This window comes from Capsicum annuum, chromosome 5 (genome assembly GCF_002878395.1).
Source record: "Capsicum annuum cultivar UCD-10X-F1 chromosome 5, UCD10Xv1.1, whole genome shotgun sequence".
Classification (NCBI taxonomy): domain Eukaryota; kingdom Viridiplantae; phylum Streptophyta; class Magnoliopsida; order Solanales; family Solanaceae; genus Capsicum; species Capsicum annuum.
Genome location: NC_061115.1, coordinates 54,204,829 through 54,211,807, shown reverse-complemented (window position 1 = coordinate 54,211,807; position 6,979 = coordinate 54,204,829). Strand labels below are relative to the sequence as shown.

At 30.3% G+C, this 6,979-nt stretch overlaps 1 long non-coding RNA gene across 1 annotated transcript; it reads left to right on the top strand.

The window, feature by feature from the left end:
* Positions 1-365: 365 nt before the first annotated feature.
* On the top strand, positions 366-3,318 carry LOC107870659. Its single transcript, XR_007055744.1, has 2 exons — positions 366-1,321; positions 3,016-3,318. It is a non-coding gene; the product is annotated as an uncharacterized LOC107870659 (long non-coding RNA).
* The last annotated feature ends 3,661 nt before the right edge of the window (positions 3,319-6,979 follow it).

Here is a 6,979-nt window from a genome sequence, read left to right as displayed (position 1 = left end):
AAAGAGTATTCGGGCTAACAACCATTCAACTTTAATTTTTTTTTTTCCATCTAAACCTAACTCCTATTTTATAAATTTCAACTAGGAGCCCGAAACTCTGTACAAGTCTTAAATTCGCTCCACCTTTTCATCCAATCGATACCAATCAACTTAACCCGTCAATTTATTTTAACCTAAAGATTCAAAATTTTTAATTATATATACTCTTTATATATTTAATTTTTATTATTATTAAATTTAATCCATCCGACTAAATGATCGGATGGATAAACATAATCAATTTTAAATCAACTTTCATGTATTTATCTCTTTAGATATATAAATATTTTTTTTATCATTATTATTTTTAGAATATTTATTTTTAACCGTCCGATCGGACGGATCCAAATTAATCAAACAATGTAACAGTTGCACGCTTTTTTTCACACGATTTTGCCTGCCCCAAAATAATACGCGTGCTAAAGCACAACCATGGCCATAACCCCCCGCCCCCCTGTCCCTCTCCTCCTCTCTCCGTCATCCCTCCCTTCCACCACCCACCAAAACGGCAACCCCAAACCCGTTGCCAGCTACCGCCTGCAACCCCCATCACGCGAGAACCTGCTATTCGTCGTTGTCAGCCTGTGAATTCGGCGGATTCAGAAGGAACAGTCGCGGTTTGGTGAAAATCGGCCATTAATGGCTCTGAAAAGGCTGATTTGGAGGAGATTCTTGATTCAAAATTTGAAATCTTCCTCCTTTCCCATCCATTTTTTTAATTTTAGGGTTTCAAATCCGGACTTGAAGTCCGAATTTATGCCTATAAATGGGGAGAGCCATGCTTTGCTTGAAGGCAGAGTTTGAAAAGCAAGAAAGATAGGAAGAAAATTCGTGAGAAAATTTAGACAGAAAAAGCTTAGTTTTCTGAGGTTGTTGAAATAAAAGAGTTTGAAAAGCAAGAAAGATATGAAGAAAATTCATGAGAAAATTCAGAGAGTAAAAACTTAGTTTTCATAGGTTTTTGAGATAAAAGAGTTTGGAAAATGAGAAAAAGGAGGAGGATTAGGGAGAAAACAAAAAAAAAAATAATTCATAGGAAGTTTCAAGATCTGTGAAGAGAAAAAAAAATAGAGCTTAGCTTTGGAGAAGAAAGCAGTTAAAAAAAAAAGGAGTGAAAACAGAGGTCGGACAGGTTGAAGAAACAGTGTAAAAAAGATCAAAAGGGAGTTGAAGTTAAGGTCGGTAATCTCTTTGGTTGGGTTCCAATTTGAGTTTCTCGGGTTTGAGTTTTGTCGCCGAAAAGCCTAGCCGTTCAAAGCCCCGGTTCACTGCACAACACAAGGTATGAATTCGTTCCTCGTATTCTCTTCTTTCGTCCCATTTTTTATGTTTTTAAGCGTATGATTGTTAGTTTGGTGGCTTGTTTTGTCGATTCGGAGAAGTTTGGGTATATGAATTGCGGCTAATGTTGTTGTTGAAAATGTTTTTGTCTGGTTTCGATCCCGCGTTGGTATTGTTGTCTGTTTGCCAAGGGAATCAAGTTTGGGGTTTGGTTTTCTGATTTCGGGACCGTTTTGTATCTATTTATGTGAAAACAGGCGAATCTCCCCTTTTGTTTTTCATTATTTATCTCTTCCGTTTTCATTTATTTTGTTCATCTCGATTGATTATGAATGCGTGATTTCGCTCCATCCTTGAATTTTGTTGTTGGCGTTTCATTCACTTCTGCGAATGAAACATGACTTGGGTTCTAAGAGAATTGTTCCATATAAGAAGTTTGATCACTTAAGCCGTTGATTGATTCTGGAAAATCGGGTTTCTGTGTAGAGCTCAATTAAGGTTACGTTAGTGTTGATGTTGGAAAACAGACCTGCAAGTCCATGATTTAGGTTTGGTGTCAAATTTGGTCACGATGTAGTTGTTCATCGTTCGCGGATGGACTTCATAAATTTAGTTCCATCTTAAACTTCACTTTTAATGCATGATTGTCCAGATTTTTAACACAAGAGATGTAAAAAACTGCTTCCTTTTGTGCCTCCACCCCATCATAGTTACGTCGCACTTAGCCTTTTGCCTCTAGTGTGGTAAATCAAAGTGTTTACTGGCTTATTTTGGGGCATAAAAGATGTAAAATAAAAGTTCAAAGCTTACAAAGTTAATATCTTCATTGGATGATGTTTTCTGTGAGATGTTTTCATTTGGCCTGAATGAAACATGTAAAGTTTGAAGTCTCAAACAACTGGGCTGTTGCGTTTTGCTAGTTGCGAATATGAAATTGAAATGGTAGTTTTCCGCCCTTTAATATATTTGGAGATAATCCTATACGCTTGTCCCCTTTTTTATTTTTTTTATTTTGGGATCATTTTGGTGTTGATTTAGATGTTTTAACATGGTAGTAGCGGCTTGGCCATTTCCCAATTTGGTTTGTGTATTCACAAGGTATAGACAAGCCCTTGTTCTCATTTAATTATTATCCGTGTTCATGGCAAGGTAAGTAATAGTATGCATGAACAATTTTGGTTAAGAAAAAATGAATGGTTAGGGTGACGGGAGCTTATTTCTAGTATATACAGGTTATCCCTCGTTTCGAGCTTTGTGGAATAGCTTAGCTCTCTTAAATTGTTGAAACATTTGTGCAATTATTCATTTTCTCATTATGTGATCATAATCACTGAAAGTTTGTGATAAGATTCATAAATGTGGTTATTTTGCCTTTTCAGTTATGACTTTTGTATGAATAGTGTTTGTTCCACACTTTTTTATTAGTCTCGCTATATCATGCTCTTGTGTGAACTAATGGTGATCCAAACAGCCACTAGGAAAGATATTTGTCTTGGTTTTTCTTTAAAAATAGCTATTTTTAACAAAGCTGAAATTGTTGTTCAACTTATCATGGTACAAGTTTCGTACGTTGTAAATTGGCTAAGTTCCTAATTTTATTGTCCCAGGCTCATGTATATATTTGTAGCTCTTTACTAGATTACTTCAATTTGCTTTGCCTCCTCCCTCTACTTTATTAATTACTAATTTATTTAGCTTTTTCTTTACATGTACTTGGGAGTTGGAGTTCCGTTCTTGACCCAATTATCGGGTCAATCGCTACTAGGATCTCAAAAGCTTCGGAGTCGCGCGAAATATAAGTTTGAACTCCTTTAGGAGTCAGTATCTCTTTAGCCTCTTTTTTTTTTTTCCTTTACTAATTATTTATATCATGATAAATGGTTCTTGATACTTGAATTGATATTTTAGTATAATTGTTTAAAGTATCGCTATTTGATTATTATATTTGTATTGTCCTGACATTCGCAAATTACCTTTAACATGGATTAACTTTCTACTTGTTTGCAATTAATTAATTAGTAGACATTTCGAATGGTTAGCATACGTCATGCCGATTCCTCCCTTTTAAGACTATTATTCGCCCTAATATATATATATTTCTATAAGAAGTAACGAATACTGTGAGCTCGAGCAGCATATCAGCTATGCTCAATGCGGGATTTTTGTTGGATCAGATCTTTTGAGAAGCTTTAGCTTTTGAACCTAGTGAAAAGGGCTACATTTTTTTTTTTTATGCAAGCAAGCGCAAGAAAAGCGGAGCAGGAAGCTACATCTTTTTTTTTTTTTAAATAAAAGAGATCAGTTTTTTTTCCCTTTACAAATGGTTAAAACTCGAACTTTTTTTTTTTTAAAAATAGACTATTTATGAGTTCTAACTTGTTTAAATTATATTGGAAGTTCACTGCACTTTTAATCACTTCTTCATGTTAGTTTCGATTTCTAGATTTCAAAAGACTCCAACAAAAGGGACAAAATAAAAACTCAAGGTATGTATGTGTACGCACATTAACGAAATGTCTTGCTTTTTATTCGTTTATATCTCTTAAATCAAAATTATCATTATTATCATCAAATACACCTTATTCCAAGTATGCCTTTATTTTATATTTTATCTTACTTTAGTTAATTTCAACTACTACATCGACAAGGTTTTTACTAATAAATGAATAATATCATGATTTCTTACATCTCAAGAATATACAAGTCTACTTCATACAAAATTAGTATGTTAATGCATTTTGATATTATTTATAGGTTTTATCCTCAAGGTACACAAGTTTTCATATTTTTATACTTACGTAATAATTTATGATTTCCAAAATATGTTTTCTCTTACCTCGTACATAATCTCTTTATGCACGTAGCATTACATACCTTTAAACTTCATATTCTAGCGAAAATTATAAAACTTTACAATAAAATATTAAGGTTAACCTCAACGTTCCATTTTCATTTTGAAGCATGCATATATATTTCGGGATACAATATGACATATTCGCACATCATAAGTGTACATTTACATATTTCGGATTTTCCTTTTAATTTGATAAATACTTGTATAACTATTGTCATTTTAGCAAATAAAGAAACAATGTTTTTCTTAAACTAAGCGTAAGGACTATCTTCGGATAGGCTATGAGGGGTACCTAATATCTTTCCCGAATTTTATAATAAAAGATGATTTTTTCCTAATTTTCCTAAAAAGTTAGGTGGCGACTCTAAAAATAAATTTTCAAATTCCAAGAGTCATTAAACGCCACCATATGCCGTGTGCTGTTTCGATCGGTTTGAAATAAGGCGCGACAGTATAAAGTTGGATTTTCCGTCATATATTTTTTTTGGGGGATTTAAAGTTGCTTCGATTGAATGAGTGTATACTTTGAACATATTACTTAGAATTTTCGTGTATGAAATCTATATAAAATCAGTATGAAATATTAATATTTCGTCCAAGGTTTATAAAATAGTTTCTTACATGTTATATTTAATGGAATGAGTATAATGATTGCAGAAATTGGTATAGAAATTGAGTTTCATCAAATATTGTATGTTCTTATTTATTTTAGTGTATGAAATAAGTTACAAACTTGTATTTTTTGAATTGTGATATCTAATTAGGTGATACCAATTTACATATTCATTCCAAGTACTACATAATTTAGATGAATTATTTTCAAAATTCTCTATAACACATGTTGTCAAAGATCCAATCTTTGAAATAATATATTACCTGATGTCTAAAATATCATATTACATACTAAATTAATTCACTGCTACAATCGTCTTATATCAATTTAGATACCATTTTCATAAAATGTGAAATAGCTAATCACGGCATGAAGTATCTTTTTTTAAATATTCTTTTCATACCATACGAAACAACTAACCACATTATATGTGACATCTACTTATATACCTTTTTCTTACAATACTAATTTATATACCTCTTGAATACAATACAATACAATCAATATGTATCTTAACGGTAAAGCAGAAACAACTAATCACATCATGTTTAATGGTTGAATCGGTAGATCTTCTACATTTGAATGATTATTGCTTTGGCCTCAAACAATTGTTTGAATATAGATCTTTTATCTCCCGAATTTCTTTAGTTAAATGTAAACTGTTTTCATCAACAATGAATTCAACACCACACTATACATCCAAAGTCATATCCCTCAACGTTATACACAATGGATACTTGACGAAGAAATTTCTATTTATCTTTTCTTGATTCAAATATACCTACACACCAATATGCAATCGCATTGGTGAAGTCATTATATTATTTTTTTTAATAATAAATAATTTCTTTGAATTTGAATTTTGCTTCTGTACCTTTTAAATCAATACAAAAATAAAATATAATCAAATCAACGTAATTTTATGTATGAAGTTGAAAGAATTTGAATATTGAAAAAAATTGCAATTACATGAGACATTTTAGCTTCCTTCATGTTGTATCATGATTGAATGTAAATTATCACCATCCATATTATGAGAAAATCATTTTGGCTTTTTCATTTTTTTCGTTTTGAATAACTTTAGTTTCAATTAAAATACTTAAGTTAGTATTATTATAGAATTTCTCACCGTAAATATCAAAAATATTTGAGAGATAATGAATGAATATATAAAAAAATACCCTTGATATCCCAGCTGCCTTCATGTTGTATCATGATTGAATGTAAATTATTACCCTCCATATTTTCACATAATCGATCTGTTGTTTTCAATTTTTTTCTTTGAATAACCGCAATTTCAATTAAAATACTTTAGTCAGTATTTTAATCCAATTCAACCGCATTAAATACCACTCTTAATTGAGAGATTTTATGTTTTAATTAGTATATTTTGTTGATTTGTTGAAGAAGATTATTGTTGGAGAAGAAGAAGCTGCTTAAAAACCGTTTGAGAAAAATTGGGGGTGATTGACATCCTTTAAAAACCACCATCTATTTTAAAGGGTATATTTTTCTACCAAAAATAGAAACACATTTTTGAAAATTAAAAATTCTATTTTTATTTTTTTTAATTAAGACTCCGTATAAATTATAAACTAAAAAGAGTTGTCATAACTTGCATTAAACAATCTAATGTTGTATATTTAGATTTCTTTTTTCCTATTAATTTTTTTCTTAAGAAAAAAATAAATCTTTACTATCTTCTAAATTTAAAAAGTCAAATACAACTAAAATTTATATTGGGTAAGTTATAACTAACATTAAGTTGTGAAAGACAATTATTTAAGTACAATAACTTCAAATATGGGACCCACCTAAATTAGCTTCTTCTCATTCTCACCCTTCCCAATACGTTCTTCTCCCTCAATCTTCTCTTTAGTATGTTTTTTTTCATCAAATTTTAAAACTATGTTATCATAATTTTTTAAAATATTTTTGAATAAAGTTCATATTGGTTTACTAATTTTGAAATTATCATATTTATTTATTTATTTATTATTATATAAAAGTCATTCAATTTTAAAGTTTATCATAAAAATATTTTTCTTATAACATTAATTAGGGTCAACAAATATGAAAAATATAATTTTTTATAATGTGTCAATGTTTATTATGACTAAAGTATTTTAAATTTTGATTATCATTAATGAAATATTTTCAAATTATACTTAAAAATTATTTAAATATAGTTT